The sequence below is a fragment of the Molossus molossus genome, unplaced genomic scaffold (assembly GCF_014108415.1).
Source record: "Molossus molossus isolate mMolMol1 unplaced genomic scaffold, mMolMol1.p scaffold_m16_p_14, whole genome shotgun sequence".
NCBI classification, from domain to species: Eukaryota; Metazoa; Chordata; class Mammalia; order Chiroptera; family Molossidae; genus Molossus; species Molossus molossus.
In genome coordinates this window covers 70,924,974-70,938,746 of record NW_023425349.1, presented here as the reverse complement: position 1 = coordinate 70,938,746, position 13,773 = coordinate 70,924,974, and positions in this window count along the sequence as shown.

Below are 13,773 nucleotides of genomic sequence, written 5' to 3'. Positions count from 1 at the left end.
TAGAAGTTCAAAGGAAGATACTAGAAGTGGTAAATTAATGCATCTTTTAAAAATTTTTTCTTAGATCAAGTAGAAGAAAAGAAAGAAAGGCAAGCTACAGAGCATCCAAATAATGCTGATGTTATATCAACTTTACCTCCTGCAGAACAAGACAGGCTTCAAACCATAGGAAGAGGAAATATTATCTTGAGACTTGAGCAGTGGAGTCTGTACTTGAGGGTAGTAGATTTATGTGAACGGTTTCCTGAGTGGTGAGTCTAACATCAAGGCTGAGATTTCATATGCAGCCTGATATATGAGCCCCAGAGATCAAGTGTATCTTGTAAACCAGATCATTTCAATTTCTTGGGTTCTCTTTATTTATGTCCCTGTTATTAACATCTATTCTTATGTAAACATTCCATTCTTGTTTCAGTTGTACTATAGGGGAGCTGAAGAGGATCAAGTATCTTTCTTGATGCCACTAGCATTTAGAACAATATCTGGCATATAGTAGGTGCTCAATAAACATTTATTGAATGACTGAATGTCAACATTTGGGAGGAGAATGAATGAGGATCTCCCTCTAAGTTCAGATCCTAGACCTGCATGATGGGGAGGGAGCAAGGCAGTGAAAATCGGCACAAAATCCACACTAGAGCCAGCCACCTGTGGTGGTCCTGCTACCATTTTCCAGGTGGGAAATTTAATCTCCATGGCCACCCTTGGAGGATCTGAGCTGTATTTTATTCAGGAAGGTGGCCATTCCTTTGCAACATCATTCTAAGGAAGAGCATATACTAGGAGTACAGGGAGTAGGGGCTATAAATCAACTACTCAAATAACCTCCTGCAAATGTGGCTCAAAACAAGTCTCATGCATATAATAACCACAACGCCTGCCAGTGCCTTCCCAGCTGTTCCATGATATGGTGCTCCGGATAAGGTACCCATGGGCATGAGTAGAACGATTAGCATAATGCTTCTCTGGATTAGGTTAGGACTGCCAGGCTTTAGGAGCTGTGTGGCACAGGGAAGCTGAGAGGCACACACAAAAAGGGAGGAGGTGGTAGAGGAGCGAAGGCTAGAAACCAGGAAAAGACACTTGTTGCTGAGACAAGACCGAGGCTGTGACGATGGAAACAAAATCTGTGACGGGAGGTCTCCCAGCCACAGAAGAGCATTTAGCAGGGGACTTAAGTACACCCACTTCTGACAAGAAACTAGAGGCTTGTAGCTAAGCGAGTGAATGCGGTGAGGGCCACTGTAGCCAGATCAGGATTCCACCCTTTCCTCTACAGTCAGAAGTCAGAAACAAGCAAACACAGAGCAGTAGTTCAGACTGGAGGCTGGGGACTTAGTGTGAATTGTATGATCAAGTCCCAGCTCAGGGCCGTGGGAGAAAAAGGTGAGAGGCCCTGAAACAGATGCCCTGGCAACATGGAATATGGGCCATGTGGTCTAATAAATGAAACAGTTTGCGGGGGGTGGGTGAGTATTTGAGGACACTAACCGGGAAATCCAGGCCATTGGTATTGCTGGAAGGGAGACTGCAGAGGGCTGCAGACATTTGGTGCGAGTTGGTGGATTTACTCTACAAGTCCCTTACTCTGCGAGGGAGGGGCAGCGGAGGTGTTTGGTGGTATGAGACAATGAGCTGTGATGGAGGCATGAGAGGCAGGACAGGGCATTCTCCTGCCATCATGTATCTTTCCTGGCAGAAACCCCTCCAGCAGAAGCTCCGGCAGCCCTGGGCTCTCACTTCCCATGCATTCTCTCTACTGTATTCAGGTTAAGTTGAAAAACAGTTCTAAAGGGAAAGCAGCAAAACCACAGGTTTTTGTAATTAATGCAGCAAACATGTTTTAAATGTTAAAGAGCATTGTTTGATGTCTGTTTGAGTAAAAGCATACTTGGGGGAAAAATTAACTATTGTGAAATGAACATGTAAGAATCAACTGTAATAGTGTACTTAGCATTCAAATATACTATTTTGAATTGGAAAGGTACACAATTAAAGTTTGCCAGTAATTAACTACAAACAGCGGACAGGGAGCTGTGTGGGTGAGGAAAGAATTTCACTTTTTATTTTTTACTCTTCGTGCTATTTGAGTATTTTTTTTTGACAATGTGCTTGTGTAATTAAAATATTAGTGAAATAATACTAGCACAGTCTGGGATGCTTTTAGAAATAATAGTAAACTGAGGATGTTTTTATTTGGGAACTTCCTTTCCTATATATCTTTCCTATTCCTATCAAAATCTTTCCCCTTTACATTAGAATATAATGATGAGTTTTAAAAATGAACTTTTGATTCAATAATTAAAGCCTTAAGCTAAAGGAATTAAAAACAGACGTCGGGACTTGTCCAGCTTTCAGTGTTTTAGGAAAACAATAGATGTAATAACAGAAGCGATCCTTGCCCATAATCCTCTAGCTCTCAAAACCATAAACTATGCACCCAACCTTTCAATATTTTTCATAACTAAATTATTGAAAAGATGCCCCCCCCCCTTTCAAAACCAAGTATAATTAGGCTCATGCTACTTTGACCAGGAATTTCTTAGTGATGATCCAGAGATGTGTGTGAGAAGCTCAAGTTGTAGGTATTGGATTGAATGAGTCGCACAGAAATAATGAGCCTGGGGTCGAAGCTGGTGCTAGTCAGGAAACAGGCTGGCTCACTTTCCTGGTCAGCCTCCAGCAATGAATGGGTCTTGGTTTTTACCCAGCTGTGTCTGGTAAACTGTTTCACTCGGGAGAGTCCAATGAGCTGGTGGGGTGTGGCGAATGTTTAATAATCAGCTCTATAAAACAAACAAAAACAAACAAAAAACCCCAGAAAAGACAGAGAGAGAGAGAGGAAGAGAGGGAGGAAGGAGATTCTGATGTGTAGCATTTCCCAATTTTCATGGCCAAATTATAGGTTTACCAACCTGACATCAGGTCACTGAACTTGGAGTCGGGAAGAGATGTATCACACTGGCTCTCCCAAGCCAAGTTAACTCTAGCACACACTGACCTGTTTCACTTTTCAGGTGCCTGCTGAGAAGCTCACCAGGTTTAACTTTGCAACACTATCTTCCTCCAGTGAATTATGGGCTTCTGTGAGCCATGAAAACCAGTCAGTGCTTTTTATAAAATCTCCCCGTTCCACAGTGAAAAACCCAGATCTGCTGCTTAATGAGGTATTATTTTTGGAGGCAAGCAAATGAGCTCAGACCATTGGCTTATTATTTGCAATATTGCTCTGGAAACCCATTATCAAAGGAGCAATAGGAATATGGAAAGGAAAAGAAATTACTTTGGCTCAGAGCAAACAATATTACAGGGACACGAAACCGAAGGAAATGGGGTGCAGGATCCCCTGCACAAATTGTTAGGTAATGAGGCCCTGAGCTCCTACAGGAGAGACCCACAGAAGAGCCCTGCATTAACATATGCCAATTTATCTCACATTCTAATGTAGGCAGAGCGGCTCCTAAATGAATAATTGCTGAAGGGGCAATTGTGGGAGTCAGCTTTCAAAGAGATAACTTTTATTATTTTTTTCCCAGGCCACGGCAAATATGAGCTTAATAATCCTTTCATTGAGTGCTGAGTTATCATAAAATAATCTAAATGCTACTAAATGGTATTTTAAATGATTTTCAGACACTGGCAGATTCAAGTGAATGGTGATTCGGCTGCTAATACAATCCCTAACACAGCGTGTGAGAAGGTGCCGTATTCAGGTCACACTGCTGGGATCGAAAGTCTTCTCTGTGATTCTTTTCATTTCCATCTTTCACCCCCCCATCCAGTTTTTGGCCTCACTCTGCCTCACTTCTCACTTATTTTCACGTTCCTGCCCAGACCTGGGCTGTGGCATGAAAAGGATGGCGTCTGTCATTTCCTCCCAGTTGGAGCTGGGTCTGTGGTGAGGTGCTGCAGGGCTGCTGCAAGGCGGCATCGGAGACAGAGGCTGCCTTCCCTGAAGTCCCTGAAGCAAGCAGCTAGGCTGAGCAGTATGTCAGGACAAATGGTCGGGGCAATGCGCTTTTTTCATAATGACTCTGTGTGCTCCTGAAGTTTGAAGTACCGTAGAAGGGAGAGTAGAGGGAGTCCAGAGGTGAAGATACCCATGGCTCTACTGCAGCCATGAGACAGAAGTTTCAGAAGCTCAAATTCATGATCTTATCACGTGCTGCCTGAGTGAGATCTACTGGATGTCATGCTAAATATCCCCAGTGCCAGCACTGAGGTCTGTCACTGACAGCTCACCAGTGCACGGCAAACAGGGAAGTCGGGCCAAGGGAAGCACAATTGTCCTCATGTTTCTCTATTAAGACATATAATAATGCAGAGGGGAGAAACACCGTTTGGTAAATACCTAACTTAGGTGGCTTTTTGGGAAGGAAAATAACAGGATGCTCTTAATTTTTTTTTTTCTGTTTATTTTTCTCTTTACTGTGGTCATATCTGCATAACACAATTTTTAATTTGTTTTTAGAAAGAATTAAAAATTCATTCCAAGAGACAGCCTGCAGCCTCCTCTTCCTGCCCCACCATAGGGACTAGAGGTGGGGAATTCAGAGCATCTTCCAAATTATAGCAAAATGTCAAAAAACGATGACGGAGGGCTGCAAGCGCAAGGGCATTTCCATCTCACAGGGCTGACAGGCAGCCAGCTGGTGGCGGTGCCCCGGAGCAGCCACGCAGAGAGAAAACACCGCAGCGCCGGAGCTGCTGGGATCGCAGGCTGCAGCTCCTGGCAAGGACGTGATGAGAACGGTGCGTTTACAGATCTGCTGTTTTGGGTGTCAGTCAGCTCTGCAAACACAGAGCAAATTAACTGGGATAAGAATGAGGTCATGTGAGTCCTTCCAACATACTCTTTCCACGTTTTCCTATGGACAAAAAAAAAAAAAAGAAAAGGAGGTTTCAGGACCCGGATCAGCCATGTAGCTGAGAGGCCAATGCCCACAAATACAAAATTGGGGTTAAAAGGAGGCAAGTGATCCCAAATAAATACAGCAGCATGCTCCAGCAGGCACTCTGGCTGAGGGTGTCAAGTTTGTATCTTTATTTCCTGCAGTGTTGTCAATCAATGTCAAACAATCACAAAATAAAATCTGAGTCAACTGCAACAGAGGCCTAAGGTAAAAATGTGCTACAGACAAATCTTTCTGGCATACCATTAATGGAGCAGCATGAAATTCACTCATCAAACCAAGGTTGGGAAATTCAAAATATTTTTCAGGTCATGGTGGGAATCCCCTGATAGGTGATGAGGGATGGCTGGGATTAACCCAACACCACACAGTCAGGGTTGAGGAAACAAAGCTACAATGTAATCTACCTGGGGAGATATTTTCCCTTAGAGGAGAGAAATAACTATTTAGAATTCTTATTTGAGGTTTAGGTCACAAGCCAGGCATAGAAGTTTTCTCCTTCTACCCCTACCCAATAACAACTGAGAAATAGGAAAAATATAAGCCAGTGGCAATTAAAATTGTTAATAGTACCTAGTGTGATCAGTGATGTGGGAAAATGAGTTCTCTCAAACCTTGTGAGAGTAAAACTGGGTGCAATCCTTTTGGAAAATAATTGGGTAACACATGCCCTTTGATCTACAGTTCAATATCTAAGAATTTACCCCACAGATATGTTTGCCAAATACACAAAGATACATGCACACTGCTGTCATTGTATCATTGTTCAAAAGAGCAAAACACCAGAAACAAAGGAAATGTCCTTCTGCCAAGAATGGTTCAATAAATTGTGATAGAGCCATGTTATGAAAATGTTGCAGCTTTTAAAAGAGTAGTCATGATGTAGTTCCCTGTATTAATTTTTTCCTTTGTTTCTCTTAGGAGTTGTATCAGTGAAAATTCTACTGTTTGTGATGTCTGAAATTTTGCTGCCTATATTTTCTTCTAGGATTTTTATGGATTCACAAGTCACATTTAAGTCTATTATCCATTTTGAGTTTATTCTTGTGTATGATGTAAGTTGGTGGTCTCGTTTCATTTTTTTTTTTTTTTTTTGCATGTAGCTGTCCAGTTTTCCCAACACCATTTCTTAAAGAGGCTCTCATTACTCCATTGTATGCTCTTGCCACCTTTGTCAGATATTAATTGAGCATAATTTCTTGGGTCAATTTCTGAGTTCTCTTTTTTGTTCCATTGATCTTAGTTCTTGTGCCAGTACCAAGCTGTTTTGATTACGATGGCTTTGTAGTATAACCTTATATTCAGTATTGTGATCCCTCCTACTTTGTTCTTCTTTTTCAAGATTGCTGTGGCTATTGAGGGTCTCTTTTGATTCCATATAAACTTCTGGAGTGTTTGTTCTAGTTCTGTGAAATATATCATTGGTATTTTGATGGGGATTGCATTGAGTCTATAGATTGCTTTGGGTAGTATGAGCATTTTAATGATGTTAATTATTCTAATCCATGGACAAGATATATGCTTCTACTTTTTTATAACTTCCTCTATTTTTTTTTTTTTTTTCAATGTCCTGCAGTTTTCTGTGAAGAGGTCCTTGACTTCTTTGGTTAAGTATATTCCTAGGTATCTTAATTTTTTTGTTGCAGTGGTAAATGGGATTGGTTTTTTTTATTTAAGTTTCTCTTTCTGTGTATTCATTTTTGGTGTATAAAAATGCCAGTGATTTCTGGATCTTGATTTTGTATCCTGCTACTTTGCCAAATTCACTTATTAAATCTAGTAGATTTTTAATGGAGTCTTTAGGGTTTTCAATGTACAATCTCATGTCCTCTTCAAATAATGACAGTTTCACTTCTTCCTTTCCAATTTATTTTTTCTTCTTATCTGATTACTGTGGCTGAGACTTCCAGTATTATGTTAAATAAGAGTGGTGAAAGTGGACATCCCTGTATCGAAAAAGCTTCTGCACAGGAAAAGGAACAAGCATCAGATGGAAAGGGAACCCACTCTATGGGAGAGCATATCTGCCAATGATACATCAGATAAGAGGTTAATTTCCAAAATGTATAGAATACTCATATAACTCAACAAAAGGAAAACAAAGAATCCAATTTAAAAATGGGCAGAGGACCTAAATAGACACCTCTCTAAATAGAACATACAAATGGCCAAGAGACATGTAAAAAAATGCTCAACGTCACTAATTATCAGAGAGATGCAAATTAAAACGACTGTGAGGTATCACCTCACACCTGTCAGAATGGCTGCCATCAACAAATCATCAAACAACAAGTGCTGGTGAGGGTGTGGAAAAAGGAGACTCTAGCATACTGCTGGTGGGAATGCAGTTTGGGAATTAATATTCAAAAAATTAAATACTAAGCTGCCATTTGATCCAGTGATCACACTTCTAGGAATATACCCTAAGAAGCCTGAAACACAAATGAGAAAGAATATATGTACCCTTATGTTCATAGCAGCACTATTTACAATGGCTAAGATGTGGAAACAACCCAAGTGTCCATCAATAGATGAGTGGATAAAAAAGCTGTGGTACATATACACCATGGAATAGTATGCAGCTGTAAGAAAGAAAGATCTCTTATCCTTTGAGACAACATGGAGGGACCTGGAGAGTATTATGCTAAATGAAATAAGCCAGAGAAAGACAAGTATCACATGGTCTCACTTACTTGTGGAATATAATGAACCAAATACGGTGATGAACAAAATTGACCCAGAGACATAGAAGTAGGGTTCAGACTTACAAACTTCAGAGGAGGGTGCAGGGAGGGAGAGAAGAGATAAACCAAAGAACTTATGCATAATCAGTGGACATAGACATCAATGCTGGGGGTCGGGAATGGAAATGGGAGGAGGATGTCAATGGGGAAAAAAGGAGAAACATCTGTAACAGAAATAAATAAAATAAATAAATAAATAAATAAATAAATAAATAAATAAATAAATAAAATAACATTCACCAAGAAAAAAAAAAAAGGAGGCAAATATCTTGTGGCCAATGTATAATATGTGCGTCATATATCAAGTGGCAAAACAGAGTAGTATCATCTCATTTGTGTTGACAAAAGAATAGACATAAATGTATGTTTACATTTGTGCAGAAAATCACAGGAAGGTTATGCCAAAAACTGCTAAGTACATTTTTATTCAGGAAGGTAGTTGCATGATCGTGTTCTTCCTTTTTTGAATGCAGGGCATTTTACTCTCAATCCAGTGCTCACTCTTTCATGATACTTTGCTCTGTCTTTCCAGCATATCCATCACCAATTATCCCCAAGAGGCAGCAGTACTATTATTTTACTCAATAAGTGTATTAATTTCTTAGACCTATCAAAACAAATTACCACGAATTTTGTGGCTTAAAACAATAGCGGAGACTTCTTCCTTGCCTCTTCATAGCTTTGGCGTGTTGCAGGCTCTCTGTCACTCCTTGGCTTAAGGTTACAATGTCTGCCTCCTTCGATTTCTGCCCTGCTGTTCTCTTCTCATGTGTCATGTTCTTTCTTTAAACCAGAATTCCCTAAAATAGAAAAAACACCAAACCAGGAGAGTCAGGAAAGGTGTGCCAATTCTATTCCTACCACACTGAGTAGCTGAGTGACTTGTACCAACTCAACGACTCGTTTTTATCATTTAGAAAATAAAAATGATTTCTAATGTTCATCCAACTATTAAATTCTAGGTAACTAACTTTTTACTTTTACCCTTTGGTCAGTGTTAAACTTATTTGTCACATATTAATTTTACTATCATTTCTTTAAATTTAGGAAAAATAGAGGTCAGTTTCTGCCAGTACTTTTGCATTGGTGACAGGGAGTATTTTGGAAGGGAGGGGTGCAATTGGTCTTCCAGATTTTTCAGAAGAAGATCTGCCTTTTAACTCCCCAGATTCTTAAAGTCATGGGGAATGCAGACAAGCCGAGACCCTGAGAAGTGGGATATTTGAAAGCAGAAAGGAGTGAACCCTCACATAAAGCCATTAAATTCCCACTGGTGTGCTCCCAAAAGGGTGTGGCAGGGACAGTGTGAACCACAGTGTACATAGCCTGTTTGGGTAACCTCTTCTCCCCAGCCTAACAGTGTTGGCCTCGGTCGGCCATCACACATTGAAGGGGGCAGGTAGTGATGAGAAGCCTAACTCAAAAGCACAGTCTTTGGCATCTGGGGGTATAGGTTCCAATTTGAGCTCTGCTGCTGACTAAGTTAGTGATGTGACCTTGGGGAGGTCACCTACCCATTCTAAGCCTCTAGTTCCTCATCTGAAAAATGGAGGTGACATCCTCTCAGAGCATTGTCCTGAGGATTAAATAAAAGGTGTAAGCACTTAGCATAGAGCCAGGCACATACAAAGTGCTCATTAGATGGCAGTTTTATCATTATTTCTGCTCCCAATTTCATTTCTACTATGTTGCTATAGTTAATGCGAGTTATTCCAAGCTATTAAAAAGCGATAAAAGTAATAATACCAAAGTAGTGACACAAAGTAATGCTTCATAAAAAAGATACCGAATTTCATTTGGATTTTGTTCAGTAGAGAATCATAGAATTTTAGAGCTGCATGGAGCTTGCACTTCATCTGTTATTTCTTAGATGCAAAACCAAGGCTCAGAATAGCTTGCCAAAATTGCATAACTTTTAAGAGGAAGAGCTGGAGCTAGAAGTCCACTGAAGTAGAAATTCTGATTTCCAGGAGAAGAAAAAAGCATTATTTGCACTATGCAATGTTAAAGAAAACCCTTATCCTACTAGATCCCAACTGGGACAAGAGGGTCAGAATACTGAATAAAATCTTCATCTGTACTGACCTGTGGCTTACACCACAAAAGGCTCTAAATGAAAAGCCCTTCCTTTCTTCCTTCTTTCCCTCTTTCTTTCTCTTATTTCCATGAGGCTACTGGGCATAGCTTAATCAGGACTGCCAAATTGTAGCTGCAAAATGATTGCCAACACAACCAATGAATGGTCCTAAATGAAATGAATAATAAAATATTGGACTCCGTGATTAAATGGCAAGGACATGAACCTTATAAATAGTATTGTGCATTGAGCAATGAGGCCATGTCAATTCTTAAGCATACACACAGGCAATAGGAGCGCAGTATTAGTGCTTAATTGATAGTATTGGAAGATAAAAGCTTCCCTGGGGGTACGAAGGGAAAATGCCAGTATTTGTGAGGACTTGTATTATAGGCTCCTGCTGGAAATTATTGACATCAATAGCATATAAATCTGAATTTTAATATTGAGATCATTATATGTTTTCTAAGGAGCAAATACTGATTACATTGTGGTACAGTGGGTAGAGCTTTAAACAAGAATTGTTGAGACCTGAATTTTGATCCCAGGCCTCCACTGACTTTCTCATTTCATAATTCTAGGTAACTTGACTTGTTATCTTCTGATCTAGATTTCTAATGAATAAAACAGAATAATTTCCTGGATAAGGAGACCTATATAACATATGAAAGGATCCATTTGGGTCCATTCTTCATCTTACCACAGTCCACCTTCTGAGTGCTTTATCCCGAGATGACTGTGGATGCGGGGGAGTATTGTTGATAATGATCATGAAAATCCTTAGAAACCCTGGGCCCTCTACCTCTTCTAATGAGTGGAACTCCAGCTTCTCAGGGTCAGTGTTCTTAGGGCAGGTAAGCTTGTTGGCTCCGAAACGTATTTGTCCCTATTTGAGCTAAGCAGTCTTGTTTTGAAGGTCTATTTGTAACACCTTAGAGAATTGCTGAGAATCATTAATACTTTGTTCTAAGGATCTATTTTTAGACTTCCCTAATGATCTTGCACAAAGCAGAATCTTTAAGTATCCGGTTTTTATAAATTGGTTTCTATGAAAATCTTTGCCTCTCTGTTATTCTCTGCGAAGTGCTGGATGCTCAAGCAGTTGTTAGCAGAAACGCTGTGTGGTGCCAAAGCACACTGACTCTCTAACCTGAATATGCTGCCTGTGGTTTCTTTGGTTCATTTACAAACGCAATCAAATGTGTGATGTTGGCTCCCTGAAAATATCATCCAAACAACCTGTTAAAGAGACAAAGATGAGTTTATTCTCACCATGGCAAAGGTAATAGTTCTAGAACAAATACTCATGTTAATTACCGACCACTATCTTGACAGAATGTTAGTACATCTTAGAGGGCAGAGGGCAAAATCAGGATATTTAGGAAGTTTTGCAGTCCAGTTGAAGGCCAGTCTTGCAATATGGAGTATTGGTTAGGACTGGGTGACAATCATGATATAGCTCAGCCTTGGTGGACACGGCAAGGCAAAGCCCTGGAGCTAAGTACTCAGAGAAGCATGGAGAGTAAGCAGCCCTGTTAGCTGCCTGATGCTGTCTATTGAAGAATTGGAGAATTTAATATTTTTATTTAAATGGTTTCTTAAAGGAAATTCTGAAACAAGACATAAAGTTATTTACAACTTTATTGTCCTGGGCAAGATTTTCCCATAATAATGAAGCCATATTGATTAAGACAGTGGCATAATAAATTTATGTTAATGTAGACAGTATACTGTGTGGGTATGGGTGATTTTGGTTTTCACAACAAATATTTTTTGAGCTCCTGAAGGTAAATCTTACAAAAATAAAGGGGGCAGGTGGGCAATGACTAGTTCCTTTTGAAGTTTTTAACTCTCAGAGTGGTGCACATTAAACTCCCAATAATTTGTCAGTGACATTTTAGGTGTTTCTACCCCTGAGGCGCCCCTGCAGCAGTTTCTGCTCCACTGATTTCCAATCAGACCTTTCTGCTCATGAGTCTGCTCCAGGTAAGTTGTTATTCCCTGTGTGAGTCTGTCTCCCCAGTCTTGGACGCAGTGGTCTGTCCTTGACCGCTGTCTTAAGGATCCGAGAACAGTTGTTGATTTCTCAGTCTGTTCATTATTTCACTTGTTGTTAGAATGAAGTGGTGACTTTCAAGCTCCTTATAGGAATTGGAAACTGCAAGGACCAGAAACTCAGGTTATTTTTAAAGATACTTAGATATAAGAATTTTTCAAGTAAACTTTGGATCTCTGTAATTTGATTGGAGGTTTATCATTATGAAGGGAACCAATGTAGCTATTTAATATACTTTTTTCCCACAACGTCTATGAACTCAGCCTTTTGTTTTTAGAATCAGAATAACGTAGATTCTAAGCAATTTTGGCTACAGTATCATCAGACGGAATTGATTATCATGCTTTTTTCCTATCATATTTCTCCCATTTAGCTGCCCTTTCCTATTTTAATGTTAAAGTTTTGTTGTTGTTGTTGTTGTTGTTTTAGCCGCTACTTAAGATGAAGGCTTTGCTTCATGGACATGCCAGAAACATTCGGTCTATGGCTAATATTTTTAATTGTCAAGTGACATTTCACTTTGACAGTATAATTACATATAGTATTATTACAATGATTATAGTATTATGAAATGTCAAATGACATTTTATTTGGTAGTATAATTGTATATAGTACTATTTTTCACATTTAAAAAGAGGCCTTATGTTATTAGTAAGATAAATGGTTTATGTACCTTACATTTTGTGTAACTTTTGTTATAACATTAAATATACAGAAAAGTTTCAAGAATAGTATAAAGAACTCTTGCATACTCTTTATCCAGATTCACCAGTTGTTTAAATATTGCCTCGATTTACTTTATCATTCTCTCTCCTTACATGTATATATTGAGAATAAGTTTGCCACATCATGCCCTCTGTCCCTAAACACTGAACTGTATATTTTTTAGATAAGGCCCTTCTCTTAAATAATCATAGTTCAATTATCAAAATCAGAAAATATTTAACTTTATATAATATTATTATTTACTCTACCATCTATATCTAAATTTCATCAATTATCCCAATAAAATTTCTTATGTCTATTTTTGATACGGTTAATTAAAGATTACACAGTGCACTTATTATTATTATGTTTCTTAAATCTTCAGTCTGGAAGAGTTCTTAAGATTTTGTCTATCTTGATCTTGACACATTTCAAGAGTATAGGATAATTATTCTTTAGAATGTCCCTCAAGTTGGATTTGTCTATTTCCTTATGATTGGATTTGGATTCTACATTTGGCAGGAGTACTACAAATGTAATGGCCTCATGTATTTTTCACATTTTGAAGTGGAGAATTATACTAATTTATTTGGTCTGCTCCAGTGCTGAAACCTCTTACTTATCCAGATCTCAATTATTGAGACAACTATTTTACCTGGAATACATTCAGTTACCAAAAAGAAAGTTTAAAAGGGCATGTGTGCCAACAACATCAGTGTTATATCATTCATGTGTTTCAGATTTTTTAGTGGCTCTGATTGAATTGTGTGTGTAGCTGTAGAGGAGGGGAGAAATATCAGTGTTATTACACTGGAAGTTTGTGCCAGTACAAGAATCTCCGTGCCAAAGGGTTTAGACTATTAACTTCTGCATCTTCGTGTCTCAGGTTAAGGCCAAAACAAGCTGTCCAAGATAAAAATGTGAATTCTAGTGGTCATTTTGCAGATTAGTTTTCAGGAGGTTTAATACCCCAGAAAAATCAATTTTTGAAGATGTGTTTATAGAGTAAATTAGCAGGAACTAAGAATACTTTTCAATTAGCTTCAGATTTTTAGAATGCCCAAGCATAGACAAAATAGGCACAAAAACCTCAGCAAAATCTAGGACCAAAGATCAGCCTACCCCAGAGGCTCCTCCTTAGGTCATGTGGGATAAGTGTTACATCACCAAAAGAAGCTGAGGATTGATACCAGAACTCTGGTGGGCAATCTTTATAATTTATTGATATGTTTTTGCACATGTTAACTATATTTTAAAAGTATATGGCTCTTTATAGAG